This window comes from Fukomys damarensis, unplaced genomic scaffold, assembly GCF_012274545.1.
Source record: "Fukomys damarensis isolate Sample0158 unplaced genomic scaffold, DMR_v1.0_HiC HiC_scaffold_9, whole genome shotgun sequence".
Lineage (NCBI taxonomy): Eukaryota > Metazoa > Chordata > Mammalia > Rodentia > Bathyergidae > Fukomys > Fukomys damarensis.
In genome coordinates, this window is record NW_022900921.1 from 45,922,397 (window position 1) to 45,938,898 (window position 16,502).

At 40.8% G+C, this 16,502-nt stretch overlaps 1 long non-coding RNA gene across 1 annotated transcript; it reads left to right on the plus strand.

Moving 5' to 3' along the window:
• The first annotated feature begins 5,973 nt into the window (after positions 1 to 5,973).
• On the plus strand, positions 5,974 to 9,428 carry LOC104867354. Its single transcript, XR_781745.1, has 4 exons — positions 5,974 to 6,039; positions 6,530 to 6,607; positions 6,983 to 7,053; positions 9,309 to 9,428. It is a non-coding gene; the product is annotated as an uncharacterized LOC104867354 (long non-coding RNA).
• Positions 9,429 to 16,502: the final 7,074 nt, after the last annotated feature.

Sequence of the window (16,502 nt, forward strand, 5' to 3'; positions counted from 1 at the left end):
AGAAAGTCCTTCTAAACAAAAGGAGTCCTCATGAACACACATCACCCAGACTCAGAATGAAGTGCATTATTAAAATCATGGGCAGATGTAGACCAGACAGAACACACCAGGCACCAACCCTGAAGCCACATGAACCTTTCAGTATAGCAGATGATACATCAAATTCAGTCACTTTTTAACCCAGTATGTCACAGATACTTAAAGAAGGAATGATTAGGAATGAAACTGCAACTTAAATATATGCAATCCTCATTAATCTTGATTCATTTAGGGGAGAAAATTTTTTTCCAGATCTGTTGAGTTGAAATCTAGGTCACAAAATTTTTTCCTTTGATTTTCACAGTTTTCTTCTATTCCCCCCCTCCCGCTCCTCCCCATACCTTACAGTTTTAGGTGAGATACAGTGACATGACAGACTATAGATTAAAACCATCCTGGAAAAGACATTCCACCTAGAAAATGAGTTTCCTAAAGGTGATTAAAGTGTACAAAATTATAAATACTCTAAGGAGTGTTCCACATCCTCCCAAAATGAGTCAGAGTGTGCATTCTGGGTGCCATGACTCTTGCTACAAGGGAAAATACAGAGAAATGAATCATCTGTAAATGTTTTTAAAACAACAGCAACAGCAACAACAGAAATCAAAAGGTGAGTAAGAGGAGGTAAGTACAAGGTCATTAGCAGAATTGACAAGGGCTGAAATTCTGCTCACCTAAAGAACTCAGTGACCAAAATACAGGGACAGTAAAAACATGATGTTGTTCCTTCAATTACAGAAGGATACAGGAGCACAGGAATGGAGGCAGAAGGCTATCCACCAGTGGCTGTCATCAACATTTAGGTACATCCGCATTTTGCCCACACAATAATCAACACAGTGCTATAAGTAAAAAAGCATGGGTGCAAATTCTTTGTTAGACTTGAACTTCTGGAGTTGGGAGACTCTGTGGTGTAATTATAATTCAATTTTTAGCTTAAAGATGACAAATTCTTGTATCCTCAGAATCTAGTGCAGAATTTTATGGAAAAAAGGAGAATGAATTCCTTTAATTTCCACAGAATGTAGCTCACAGTTTATTGGAATATCAAGTGTGCTCTCTGGCACAAAGGAAACCTTTGTTTTGAAATAAGGAAAAGATACATCACTAGGTTGTGGCAGTTGCCTTGCATTATAGAGTGAGCTTCTCACAAAAACTGGAACTTGATGCTTGGACTTCTCTGAACTTCTCTCCTCTTTGGAAGTTAACTGTGCCTCCTGTGGTATGTGTCACATTTGCAGGGACTGCTGGGTTTCTTTTGGTTATAAGTTCTAATTTTTCTTTCTTTTTTAAGTCTTTATTAAGTTTATTGGTACATTTTAGGTGTACAGTACAGTTACATTCGTCATTTGGGTCTTGTACCTTTATAAGACATCTTGGTTCTTATTTTTCCGCATTCCCCAGCCCTCCCTTCACTCCCTCCACCCTTCCCTGTTTACAGTGACATTGTTTCCATGTTTTTCCTTTCTACATATTTTTATTTTCCCTTCTTACCTTTCCCCTAGCCCTACAACTTTATCTATTCTTTTAGACCTTTTCTTCCTATTATGCAATATCAATTATACATCTTGATCCTTATTTATACTTTTGATTTTTCAAACCAGAGAAACTATTCAGTATTTACACATGTGACTTATTAATGTCACTTTAGTGTGGCCTCAATGTGCACCCACTTAGCTATAAATATCTCTAATTTCTCATTGTTTATGGCCAAATAGTACTCCATTTTATAAAACAAACAAACAAACAAACAAACAAAACCCACATCATCTTCTTTATCCAGTCTCCAGTTGATGGGCAATTTTGGGCTGTCTTGAAATTTTAGCCATTACAAACTGTGCTGCTATAAAGATGGGTGAACATACATCATTGTGATATGATTCTTTTAATTCTTTTGGGAAAATGCTCAGCAGAGGAATAGTTTGGTCAAATGGGACGTCTATTTGTAGTTGTTTGAGGTATTTCCACATTGATTTCCACAGTGGTTGCACCAGTCTGCACTCCCACCAACAATGGAGAAGGGTTCCTTTCTTCCCACAGCCCCACCAGCATTTGTTATTGGTTGATTTCCTCATGGCAGCCATTCTTTCTGGGGTGAGGTGAAATCTCAGTGTTTTTTTTTATCTGCATCTCTCTCGAATGAACAGTGATGTTGAACATTTTTTCATATATTTATGTGCTGCTTTTACTTTTTTTCTGAGAAATGTCTGTTCATTTCTGATGCCCATTTTTGAATTGGGTCTTTATATTTGGGTGTTCTGATTTTTTAAAATTCTTTGTATATTCTAGATACTAGACCTTTGTCTGAGGAACAGCTGGTAAAAATTTTTCCCCACATTGTGGATTGTCTCCTAGCTCTGCTTGTGATTTCTCTGGCAGTGCAGAAACTTTTTAAAAAGATGAGATTCCAGTTGTTGATTCTTTGTGCTAGTTCCTGTGCTATTGAGTTTTGTAACAGCATATTGTTGGATTTTGCTTCTTTATCCATTTTGCCAGTCTATTTCTTTTTATTGGTGAATTGAGACCATTGACATTGATGGTTATAACTGAATATGTATTGATTTATCATTGTCATGTTATTTTCCAGTTGGTTCTTTTTTATTTTTCTCCCTCTCCCTTTATTCTGGCCTATTGGATTTACTCTTTTGGGGCTCATGGAATTGTGACCTTCATTGTCTTTTTCTAGGGTATTTTAAACAATGTTTTGGATTGCTGGTTGGGTATTGATGAAGTTTCTCAGGTGTTCTGTGTCATGAAAGTATTCTATTTCCCCATCAATTTTGAAAGATAGTTTTGCAGGATACATCTGCCTAAGTAAGACTGGAGGGTGTTTTCTTTTAAAGCTTGAAATACCTCACTCTAGGCTTATCTTGACTGGAGGGTTTGTGTTGAGAAGTCTGCTGTGATTATGATGGGCTTTTCTTTGCATGAATTTGTTTCTTTTCTCTAACTGCTTGTAGTGCTTTGTACATCTGTTAGGTTTCTGGGATCTTGGTTATTATATGTCTAGTTGTGGATTTTTTTTGTCATAACTAGTTGGAGTCCTACATGGCTCGCTTATCTATATGTCAAGTTGTTTTGCTCTGTTTGGGAAGTTTTCTGCTTTTATTTCTGTGAACAGTTTTTTTTTAAATGTCATTTGTTCTTTGTACTGCTTTTTCTTGGACTCCTATAAATCTTTTATTATTCTTCTTTGTGTCATCTAGGAGCTGATGGATAGATTTCTCATGGTCCCTATTTTTAAGAGATCGCTCTTTTCATGGTCACCGACCACCATCCTGTCTGTTATATCTGATATTCTGACTTCAGATTGGGTTAATCTGCTATGTATACTTTTAATAGAGTTTTTAATCTTCTGGATATAAGTTTGAATTTGTTTCATGGATTCCATTTCTTTCCTAAGCTGAGCATTCATGCCTTTCATCATGGTCCTGTACTCATCTATTTTTTTTATCTGTTTCTATTTAGAGTTTATAATTGTATCTTTTAAATGGGAAATTATTTCTGTTTTGAATATTTCTAGAGCCTTATTCAGCTATGTTTTTTAACTTCCTGTGCTATCAGTTCAGATTGTCCAGGTGATTGATTATCAGACTTTTCCATCTCATTTCCCCAGAGTTTGCCTTTGGTAAGCTGGAAGACTGTCTTGTTTAAATGTCTTTTCATTTCTATTATTGTTGTTGGTATAGTTCTTGGTTTAATTCCTGGGTTGCTACTTCAGTATTACTTATTGTAGATATCTTTGTTGCTTGTATTTAGAACCCTTAAGGAATGATTACTTCTCAAAGGTATCTTCCAGATATAGCTGATCTTTAGGATTTGAGTCTCTAATAACTATGGGGCAATCTCAGTTTCATTATACTGGGAGAGATAACTGACTAGATCAATCATAAGACTAGCCCAAGTGATACAGTCAGCAACAATAAAACACAGCTTAGAAAATGGCAATTTGTGGTAGTTATTAATCTATCACCTTTAACCCTATGAAATTGAAGACTAATCCAAAATATGTTCATAATGAATAAATTAATAAATATAGTAACTTTACCCTTTGGGATGGGGACTTAGGAGTAAGGCCTCTTACTATTATTCACTTCTGCTTTAGCTCAGGGCAATGGTTTTTAAGACGCCTGTGCCTCTGCAGTACAGGTGAGAGACAGGTGTAGCCAGAGGCCCTCCTGGGGTGGGGAAGTTTGGTTGCTGCTGGGATGAGGTACTCCTTGGATTAACATCGTGTTACATCTTTACAATGACCTTGTGAGATGAGTTTTGCCTTAGGTTCCAAAGAGGAAGACTGAGGACCAGAAAGATTGGGTGACTTGGCCAGTTAATTAGTATTCAAGCCAACACTTTGTGTCCACAAGCTTAGGTTTTCTACCATCCCACATAGTTATCAGTGGGTGAAAGCAATCCTTCCTATCCCTGGCCCTGGAGTTGTTACCAATTCATAGTTTATCCTAGGAAGGGTATAAGACTTCAACCTGTGCAAGTGTGTGCCTACATGTGTGTGTGTGTGTGTGTGTGTGTGTGTGTGTGTGAACAATGGATGTGTATACTATAGAGAAGGAAAGAACATCATTTCTTCTATTAATCTTTGTATCACATTTATTCATTTTGGAGTAAAGCTTTGAAAAATATTTTATATAATATATTGATTACATTTTTTCCTGGGACCAAATGTACAACAAACACAACTTAAAGGAGGAAGAGTTTATTTTCGCTCACAATTTCAGTGGGTTTAGTCCATGGTCATCCAAAACAAAAATGTCATAGCGGAAAGGTGTGGTGAAGCAAAGATGCTCTCATCATGGAAGCAAAGGAAGGAACAGCACCAGAGTGGAAGGGGCCAAGGACCAGATAGAGCCACCAAGACCATGCCTGCATGACCTAACCAGATCCAGCCCAAAGTGTGCTTTACTAATTTACTAAAGTGTGCTTGCAAGTCAGTCAATTGACAATCTAGTTTAACTGTCACACCAGCGGTATATTCTTTGTGCACAGATCTACTAAATTATATTTCCAAATTATTTTGTTATGTGAAAGCTTGTAGATGTCATGGAGAAATGAGGAGACTGAGCTGTGCTGGCTCTCAGGCCTTAGAGAGGATTCTGAACTCAGACTAGCTTAATTTCAAGTCAGTTTTTTCCTGTGGCATTGTGATGCACCATTTCTTTCTAATTCACCAATCTAATATGAGCTTTCCCCGTTGTTCCCATCTACAGTTCAGCCACAAATAACTAGATGGCAATATCACCTAAATTTATTTAGAAGCAGAGTGGTTTCTGCCAAAGGAGAAGGTATTTCAAAAACTTCTGGTTTTGCTACAAAATTTACCCTAATGATTTACAGATGAGCTCTAATTTGGGGGTAGCTAAAATTGTTAGCAATCTGAGTTTGCTAAAAGCTTGCAATTTAATCAAAGTTTCTTAAAAAAAACAAAAACAGTTTAAAAACATCCCATATTTCTGATTTCTGTTAAATGGCAACATGGGTTACTGCATCCCTGAATTTAACAGGCAACATCTGGGATAATGTGAAGTAATCCAAGGAGACCAAAATCATCCAAATTTAGTAAATGGAATATATACCTTGGCACTTTTAGACACTGAAGCTCAATGGATTTAACACTTTACCACAGGACTTTAAAGGAATAGACAAGAATAGAGAGAACAAAGGGAGCTCTTCTCAACATTGATTGAAATCTTCTACGAGAAACCTTGGGGTAGACAGACATTTGCCTGAACTGGATTTTAAAGTACCCAAACAGAATAAACTATTACATTCCCACTTTACAACTTTTACTGTGTCTGATGAAAATGAGGAGGCAGATAATGGTGATGAGCGTGATACACTGCAATGGAAATGTATGCTCTATTATCTGTTAATTAATGACTTCTGTCCTATGTCTTATGATTAATGCCCACCATGGACTGCAGGCTCTCTAAAAATGACTCCTCATGAATTCCAGGATCTACTCCTATGAACAGCTATAAAATACGGGTAAGCTCTCTTCTTTTACCTTCAAAAATGCATGAAATCATGGCCCGGCACTTCCTCACATAGTAAAATCAGGGACAGAATTTGCTAATCAAAATCACACTAGAAACCTGGGTTGTATTACTCTAGAAAGCCCATGACCCCATTACTTGCTTTCTCACTTGGAAAGAATTCCTGTGAAAGATGATCAGGAGGTATTTTCACATATGCTGCATTTGACACACAGAGATGGGATGATCTCCATTTAGCAGTAGGAAAAAGACTAAAGCAAAATGGGAATTCATGCTTAGAATTTCCTCCGTGATCCAATAACAAAAACAATAGTTATTGGTCCATTTCTGTGCTGCATTTCTGAAACCACTGGGTTTTTCAACCCCATGGGCAAGTGACCTGTGACATTTTTAATTTGCTTTACTTTTTAAAAGCTCTTCTCTAATTTCATTTAGCAACATGCTAACCTAGTGGGGTTCATTTTCATGTGATTTCCATTTAGGAGGTGTGAGCACTGTGGCTGAGAGTCAGAAAACCTGCCATCTACACAAGTGATCAATGTGTGATTTGGGGTTTGAAGGTAGTTCTTTTTTTTTCCTATTGAGTTTATTGGTACTTTTTTAGGTATACAGTATAGTTACACTCATCGCTGGGATCTTGTACTTTTACATGACAGGTCTTGGTTCTCATTTTTTTCCCCATAACCCTGCCCTCCCTTTACCCCCTCCTCCCTTTGGTAGTTCTGACACTTACTGTTTTCCTTCCCATAAAATCGCACCCACTGTCTTCTAATTTCTCAATTATCTCCTTATTTCCTGGAATTGCATCAATCCTTCCCTAGATAATGGGGAAATTTCAAGAACAAAACATGACATTGAAAAATGTAAGACAAGAGACTGAAATTCATGAGCAAGGAAAATGCTTAAGCTTTTGAATCATTCCATCTCTTTCTAAGATGCTTCAAGAATATTCCCAGGAAATATCTCTTTATGATTATTCAACTAATGTGGAGCTCTCAACCAAAAGGTAAGTGGGTACTCAGTGCAAGATCACACTTAACAATGATTATAGGAAGAAAACGTACAAGGAAACGAGTTTGAATTTACCTTCATCCTAAAATACATTCAGTGCATTAAGTCTAAATGTAAAGATACAGAGGGTGTAGATCTACAAAATGCAATCTTTAGACGTGACCTCCAGTGAACTTAGAACTTTTGGGAAACACTCAAAGAAACATAAGGGCCACCGATGTCTAGTTTTATTAAAGTATTGGATACTTTGTTTCCATTTTCACACTTTGTTTTTCCCTTTTGCTTTGCATTATAAGTTACTTCATTTCCCATAGGAAAAAGTCAATGTTAATCAGTTTTAAAAGTCCAAGAACAATAATAAAAGAGAAACTCATATGAAAGGTTGGACTACTTTTGTCACAAGGTCAGTGAAAATTGAAAAGGTGGTGGTTTTAGATTAAGATTGCGTTGAAAAGAACTGTTAATATTCATAGATCTTTAAATTTTCTGTTAGCTTGGAAAAGTTAGATTTAGGGAGTAAAACAGCAGAATTCAATGTAAACAAGTACTTAATGTACAGAGTGCTTTCCAAAAATGACATGCACACAAATTGAGTATTATTAGACCAGTTATTAATGCAGAATGTGTAGGGAACATATGTGAATCTCTTTAAAGAGGTGGCTGAAGTGGAAAATAATAAGATCTATGAGACTCAATTTCTGCAGAATGCTCTTAGGAGGATTTTTAAACATTTCGAAAGTCTTTGAGTGCAGATCACCAAGTGCTTGAGCAGGTCTGCCTGTGTCTGGGAAGGGTGTGCTGTAACCCCACATAGTTCCAGTTCTCTAATCTGCTGCACCAGCTCAGGTGACTTCCTCCCTTGCTCAGCTACCAGCTGAGACAGGTGTGTGTCAGCTCAGAGACTCCGTATTAAGATTCACGAGCAAGAGTCTTTGCTCTCTGGACCCCTAAGAACAAGAAGGTTCACTAAGAATCCTTATGGTGCCCCAGGAAGTTCTGCCAAGGCTTTCCCTGGGAGCAAAACTCCTGACAGAATTTCCATTCTTGCCCTCGAATGGGAGAAGGAAGTCTGAGGCCTCTGATTCCAAACAGCACACAGGCTAAGAGAATGCACAGCATACCTCTGTCTATCTCCACATGGAGGTCACTCCAAAGATCTCCCTGATGGCCTGATTTCCTCCTTATCTCCTCCAATGATGCCTGAGGCCAGTGGCTCTTGGGAGGATGCCAGGGCCAGCAGGACCAGAATCACATAGAAACGCAAGCTCTTGGGTTTAGTCCAGACTGATTGAATCAGATGCACTGAGGGTGTGAACCACGACATGTTTTAAGGAATCCTATAGGTGATTATGACGTACACCAATGTCTGATAAACCTGACCCAGCAATACCTGTAGGAATCAGTTGTGGACAGTTCTCCTGCAAACCACTCATAGTGTATGTGCACACTAGCGATACTACCTATGGGCAGTCTCCCCATCCAGCATGGTACAATACTGGCAATATTATCTGTGTGCAGTAGTATTTCTAACACCTCAGCATTTTGAGTCTCCATAAACTTTTGCAGAATGCCCCCTTGCTGGGTCACCCTTCCATCCATAATTGTCCTTCATCCCTTTCCTACACCATTTAAGACTCAGCACATAGGACATCCTTGTAAGACCTGGTAGTATTGAGAGCCTTTCTTTCTTTCTTTTTTTTTTTTTTTAGTTTCACCCTGCCATTCCTTAGTGTATTCTTACAGAAGAAGGCACTGTTGCCTGTCTTCCACTGACTCCAGCATTGGCAATCTGGTTTCCTTAAGAGAAGGCACAGTTTTAAATTCAACTTTTGCTACTCACTAGTCCCTGATCCCAGGTCAGTGGGTTTCATTCTTGCTGCTACTAGAATGTCTCCTCCCAAACTCATAAGGAAATTTAATAGCCATTGTAATAGGATTAAGAAGGTGGCCTTTTAGAAGTCATCATGTCCCAAGCTCATGCTTTTAGAAAGAGATGCATGCCAGAGTCACCTGGGTGGTGATTAAAATGAAATCAGCTCCCATCCCTACTCACGTGGGCTCTCTCATACTCCTACCATTAGGGTCCTCACCAGCTGTGGCCCTACAACTGTAGATTATTTGACTCTAAAACTGTAAGCTAAATACTTTTCCATCAGCTTAAATCATCCAGTCTATGATATTGTTATAGCAACAGAAAGCAGACTAATATAACTTTCCGTACCCATTATTTTGTCTTTCCCCCCTCACCAGGTGCAGTGCCAGATTTCTAATCTGAGAAGAGATTATTCCATCAAATTCAAGAAAGACAGATAAGGCCAAATAGATAAGCAAACAGCTAACCAGACATGATATGCAAAAATAAAATGAAACTCCCAGCTCCTGAATAGTCATGTTTTAAGGCCACAAAGACAACAGGGATAGGCAGAGGCACGGAGAATATACTGAACAGCTTGCACCAACACCAAACATGATGTAGCTTGGGGAAAGAACAACAAAGAGCACCATGCAGAACCAGAATATCTGAGTTCTTGCTCCGCTCTAGGAAACCTGGCTGCATTTCATAGCTCTGCAGGGTAGGATGGAACATCCTGGCCTCAGCGTCCCTACAGTGGTGAGACAGGAGTCCTAGTGGAATGTGGAGGCAGGAGGGTTGAAATACATAAAACTATAATAGCCAATACATACTGAGTGCCACAGATGTACCAATCTTTGTGATGTGTGTTTTATTTCTCAGCACTTACAGGGTTGAAGCTGTCATTTTCCCATGATACTGAAGAGAGAATAGAGGCTGGATAGGACATTGAACATGGTATATCTTCAACCCAGAGTGTTTCTCCAAGAAAGCAGAGCTTTTAACCAGTCTTCTTTGCTGCCTCCTGGTTCATGGGAGGTATAAATGTACTGGTTTCAGCTTCTGACTGCATTGCACAGAGCTATGTTAGAAGCAGATGCTAAGACTTCCAGTTCACCAGCACATCTACCTGGTGATCCAGGGAGAGCCAGAGTCCAGCGCACTGAGGAGCTCAAGCCTGCACATTGCACAGGTGAACTGGCTGGTAGCTGGGTCTGCCCCAGTTCCAGGACAACCCCCTTTCAGCTCACTGCATGCATGCCGTTCATCTGCCTACCAGGAGAATGAGGTCTCCTGATACCACTGGCAGGCAGGTCAATCCCAAAGCCCTGCAGAGCAGCTCACGGCATCCCAATGACGAGATTGAGCTGTGGAAAAGGAAGCAAAATTAAGATAGAGTTTCTTTTCTGAAATTGCATCTTAGACCAAGAATCATACTGTGTTTGTTGCAGAGGCCCTGGCAGGTTAAATGATTTGCCCAAGGTCATATAAAAAGTCAATGGCAAGAATAGGTTCCACTCAGAATCCTGAAAGTCATATTCTTTTCAAAGTGATCCACAGTGGTTCAATTTCTGGAACAATTCCTGCATGTGAATTCAGCTGCTCGCATGCCTGGGTAGGCCAGGCCTCATTGTATGGACACCTGTGAACTCTACTTCTTGGATCGAGGGTGTTTTTGAACTGCCAGGGTTAAGAATCCATCAGATTCTATATCCATAGGGTGATAGAATGGTTCTCTCACATCTCAAAATGTGCTCCATTTGGGCCACATCTTAAGGAAGCAACAGTGTCAAAAGCAAGCCCCTTGCCCCCTCTCCAAACTTCCCATACCACAAAGCTAGTAAAGAATGTTGTACCCGCCTATCACATGGCCCCTCTGCCTGCAGAAATGTTGGTCTGCAGGCCCTGAGAGCAGAGTTGATGAGGACAGCAAAAGATGTTCGTGTGGATGCTCAGAATCATGTCCCTGTCTTCCCAAAGATGGAAGGGACCTGTGAGTGAGCCCCACTGAGAAGCAGCTGTGCTGAGCCATCGCTCACCTGGCAGGTCCCTGGGGATGGCAGGCTTTTTACAAACGATTGCTTAAAGTGCCTGGATTTCGTAGGTTCAGAAGTCGGTGTCATTGCATAGTGTCTTGGATGGAGTTCAAAAGGAAAGTACTTTCTGCTTTACTCAGGATGGGCTTTGCGTGGGTGTCTTGGCAGCTTCCGCCTGCTGCTGGTCTTCCATAAATTACTATCATAATGATATTGCGACTGACCCAAACCCTTGGTCTTGGCGCTGTGCATGTGTATAAATCTAGCAAATGTCTGCACAGCGTTGACTGTCCTTTCCTATTATTTGCAGAGGATAGCATCTCTAAGTGGCTTTATTTTACATTATCCTTAATGTTTTGTCAAAGAAGCAAGGGAGTCATGCTTGCTTGTGTTGGGCTGGGGACCTCTGAGCTCTCTGGGGTCCAGCTCTTATATCCGAACAGACAGGGTGTTAGGTAGACTTTGTCTTTCAATGTAATTGTGGTTTTTTAAAAAAATATCTTTCTCTAATAAATATATAACCATAGAAAGGATATTAGCCTGGCAATTATTTTAACAGATTATATCAGAATGTTTTCTGGTGCTTATAGCCTGCTTAGTATTCGAGGTGACATGAACTATAAGATGATTTAAGTTTAATAATTATTTGTTTCAAAGAGTTCCTGTTCTTTTGTGCACAGTCTCCTGAAAAAACAGTACCAGGTCAAGCTTACCTGTGCCTCTTGCCTTCGCCTTGGTTTAAAGTCAAGGTTTGTTATAAGGCTTGTATAGATTTTCTAAACAGACTCCACATTCTGTTGTTTCCTTCCCACCGTTGGCAAGGATTACAAACCTGTCACCCTACTCATCACAATCAAAGTGCTTGCAGTTATTAATCGACTATTTTTAGCTCTATACCTCCCCCATGTCTCCACTCCCCAAAAGCTGCCTTGGAAGGCTTCATGAGTTAAAACGTTTACACAGATACATTTGGGGATTTATAGACTGACAAATATCCCAGACACAGGGTCTTTGTGAAATGAACACGGGAAGTTTGAATAGGAAAAGAAGAAAATGCTTTAGAGGGCAGAGGCAGACCTAAAGGTCCTCTTGCGTCCAAAGACTCAGCGCTATTCAGACTTCTCCAAGTCATTTTATTGTTGTGTTTTCTGAAGCTAGGAGAAGAGCCATCCCTCTGCATAATGAAAGTTGCTGAACTTCCTCAGAGGAGAGCCGGGCTCTTCCTGGGAGAGATGAATAAGGGTCCCTCCTCTCTCCCTGTGACTGCATTATTCAGTGGAAAAGCACAAAGTGGCATAATGGTGAGAATAAGTTATCTTTTATCAAATCTGACTTTAAAATTCAGGTTATGTAAGATACCGCGACACATTGGAAATTCAGTCAGAACCTGGGTCCGGCCTCCTTGCTTATTCCTGACGGCCAACCTTTGCCAAGAACTTCCACCAGGGGAGGCTCAGAGCACATCAGTGCTGTACAGACAAGCTGTGCAATCCAGTAAGGCAGGGCAGAGAAGATGGCAGGGCAGAGGGAACAGAGTCCTGGAATCGCGTTCACAGAGATTAATGAGTCTGGGTGTCTTTAGATCATTACACTGTGGTTTAACTAGTAGTCAAAAATGTGAAGCTGAATCAATATGTAAACAACACTCCGAACTAAGGGGTCCCAGAACCCAACTTCTTGAAGGGTGAAAACGCACTTGCTGTTTGAAACCCCAACCCTTCAGAGAGCTGAGAGCACTGGTTTACTTCTTAGTCCCTCACCCGTCTCTTATTGGAAGCTCCTCCCATCCATTTTCTAGTTCACCTTGGCTTTCAACACAGCCGCGCGCACACACAGACGGGCACACATCCACAATCCCATAAATGATAAATTCGACGTCTGCAGAAAGACAGTCACCTAATTGCACAGCGAAGCAGAAGAAAGCCCTGCAAATGGTATACAATTTTCAAAGTGTTCCAAGCCTTAGGCAAAAGCCTTTCAACTGTGTCTAAAACTGAATGATAAAATATGTTGTACAAATTATCTGTGAACAGGAAACATGTGGTAGTGGCAGGGGGACTGAAATGTAACACTTGTAAAGAAATGGGAACTGCCACTCATTCAGACCTTTCCTTCCTTCCTTCCTTTCTTTCTTTTTCGTTTTTCTGTGTTTTGTTTTTGGTTGCAAATTTCAGCTTTTTTTTCTAACCGCCATTGATGTTCGAGTTTATAATAAGACACTTAACAGATCGCACTGGGCCAATTGCAGCTTTATTTTAAAAACAACAACAACAAAAGAAACAGATGAGGCTAAAGGTTTGGTGCTGCCCACCCCCTCCTGCTAAAATCTCTCTGCTTCTGTTTGGAGTCCAGGTGGTGTGTATGTGGAATGTTGAAAGGAATGAAAACCTCCTAAAAGTGGAAAGATGTAGAGTTTAGGTAATCACAAATCACAGAAACATTTTTCCACATCTCATTTGTTAAGGCAGTGTGCTGCTCCATCCTCTACCAAGAGGCGGAAGAAGGCATCACGGAGAGCTGCCCTCTGTCTCCGCAGGTGCCACGTTGGTCTGGACCAGTTGGGATTTTTTCTCCAACATCATTCATTCCTCCTCTGTCAAACCAGTCAGTGCTGCCTGTGATCCTTTACTGAGAGAACTGTTGTCAGCTCCTGTCTGGTATCATCAACTCACAGCCTCCACATATACATCAAGCCCCCAGCAGCTCTTAGAGGAAACTGAAACAGGTAATTTCACCATTCAGGACAAGGAAGAGAGGGGAGTCCCCAGGATGAACCTCGGCATTCATCCTGTCCCCCAGCTGTACTTTGTGTTAACCTGTCATTTAGCTCAAGGCTGCTTGATGACATTAAAAGTAGGATACCTAGTTTTCTGGGTTCCCACATCTGCTTGCTTACCATTGGGGCTGATTCTAGAGGGAATACCTTGTGACAGCCACCAACAGTGAAGGAAGAAATGGCTCAATTTGCAGCTTAAATTCAATCAACGGGGGAAAAAGGTGAGACTCTTGGTGAATAGTCACAGACAGTAGGCAGCATGAACAATGCAGTCAGATAGACATTACACTGCCCGGCTCTGACAATGAAAATTGCCCTTGTCCTCCTTTCTTCCCTCCCTCTTTCCCTCTCTCACTGCCCTCCTCCATCCTTGTCTTTTACTTCTACAAATTGTCAAATACTTCCTGTGTGTCGGTCCCAGCAAGGAGCTGTGGTTTGGATGATGATTGAGGCCTGCCCTGTCTCAGAAGTTCACGGTGTGGTGAGAAAACTGGAACAAGTTCGTAGAAGGAATCTCAGCACCAGACTTCTCTTTCCTGATATGCCAGAGTGTGTGTCTTGCACTCTCTAAGACACAGTTATCACATTTTGGTGTTCTTGCTGCATTGCTTTGGAATGCCAATCTTCCCATCCAACTTCCCTGCATTTTAGCATGTTGCTTGGAGGGCATATGGTTCTTCTTCCTTCCCTCTGCCTTGTACAATCATTCCTACCTTTAAAGCTTCCTAGGCTATTTTTAATCCTTTTCTGCAATGTCCCCTTTCTTTTTTATTCAGCCGGGCTCTCTCACTTCTAGTAAGTTCATATCATGTAGCCATTTTTTATGAAATTTCTGCAAATGTTGTTTTCTCCTTTAAAGTATTTACACATTAGGAATGTGTTGTGTCTGAGTTCCCTTCCCCGTACATCTCAGATCATTGTCCTTTAATCCTCAACTACACTGAGAGCAAGAATTATATCTCCAGTTTTTTATAAGCTTGATAGCATGTATTGATGATAACAAGCATTGCTTGAATATTTCTTGTCTTCCAGGCAATACACTAAGCTTTTCCCAACGATTATATTATATAAAACTCAGAGTAACCGTTTGATGTAAAGTAGTACTATTTTCAACCTGTTTTTTGGTGAGGAAACTGAAGAAAGGAATTTTAAAGTGAACTTGTCAAACTGGCAAAGTCTGAATTTTTAAACCACAGCTCTTGGCTCTAGAGTCTATAATCTGTGATGCTGAGCACCAAGCAGCTTCCCAATAAACTTCTGTGTGAGTGAATCTAATGGAAGGCTATTTGCAAATCTGAGGACCACTGAGAAGACCATTACAGGAATGCCTAGGGTCAGTGAAGGAGCAGGTGGTAAACTTTTAATGTGTTCAAAACAATTTTTTTTTTGCCATATGTATAGGTTTGGAAGTTTGGATGTATTTAACCTACATCCATCATGGACCTATTTTGCCACATGGGTGTGTGGAAAAGTCTGGGAGAAGCAGCATGGAGCAGTCAGCCAATGTTTGATGTCATGAATTTTTCAGTTCATGTGATAAATTTCAGGTGTTTCATCCATTCTGTGAACTCATTGCTTAATCCTCCTTCCTTCTTTCACTCAGTCCTTCTTCACTTCCGCCACAGGAATGAAGGAAAATTGTGCAATCCTGGGAACTGTTCCAAAATCAGAACCAGAACACAGTTCCAGTGCGGTAGTGATCTCATGCAGGTTTCTTTGATACTGGGAAACACTAAGCACTCTTAGTTTCTGCAGTCCAAGAGAATTGTTACACAGGAACTGGAACTCTGGTCAGGGCATTGTATGTATCCTCCTGCCTCTGCAGCCTGTTCTCTGTGGGGGCAGCCAGAATTCAAAAGAGTGCCCTTTGTGATCTGATAGATCAGAGAAAAGAAGGGCCCTTGAACTTCACCGAGTGGTCACTTTGTAGGTAGATGAGTGAGATTTCCAGCTTGTTTTTCTCTCATGAATGCTTCTTAGACCATGGAAATGGGGGAGGAGGGTCTGATTAAATCTTAAACCATACACTATCACATGGGAAATGCCCACCACAGTCCCCCCAGGTTCTCCCACCAGCCAACAACATAGACAGCTGTCTGGCGTTCACCTGTGGAACCCTCCTTTAGTGAAGGTATGGTGACCTTGTCTCTGGTTGACTCGTGGGAGAGGTGCCCTTTTCTGTCTTGGCCATGACCGTCTGTGTGCTGTATTCATCTTTGGTTCCACTCACCATGATCTTTTATTTTGCCACCCACATGGAATTTGCTTCCACTCTGCTTAAGAATTCCTAACCCTGAGCTTTGTGTTAGTTGTAATTACCTCCTCTGTCTCTCTCTGTGTCTCTCTTTGTCTGTCTCTCTGTCTCTGTGCCCCCCCACTCCTTCCCTCTCACTTTCATTCTTGCTGTTTCTCTCTCCTTTACTTTTTCTACCTCTGCTCCTTTCACTCCCAGGACCATTCATCCCCAGGTGATCCTCTTTTGATCTCAGTCACTCACGCTTTTCATAGCTCTACTACTTCTGCATCCAGCCTTAGCCCCAAAGGGCCACCTCAGCTGCATCTCCCTGTGGCTTTAATGTCTCTGTTTTCTTCCCTTTCACATAGAATGGGTACTCCAACCAAGTCCAGGGCTGGTAGGGACGGCTTAGCAAAACTACCCACCATTTATGGTCCTCCCTGCCCCACTGCATTTTCTTTCCCTTTCCAAACCATTGTGTTTCTTTGTAGATGTCTTTCCTCGTCTGCTCTGTTGCCAGTCTTGTCCTCGCTGACAGAGAATA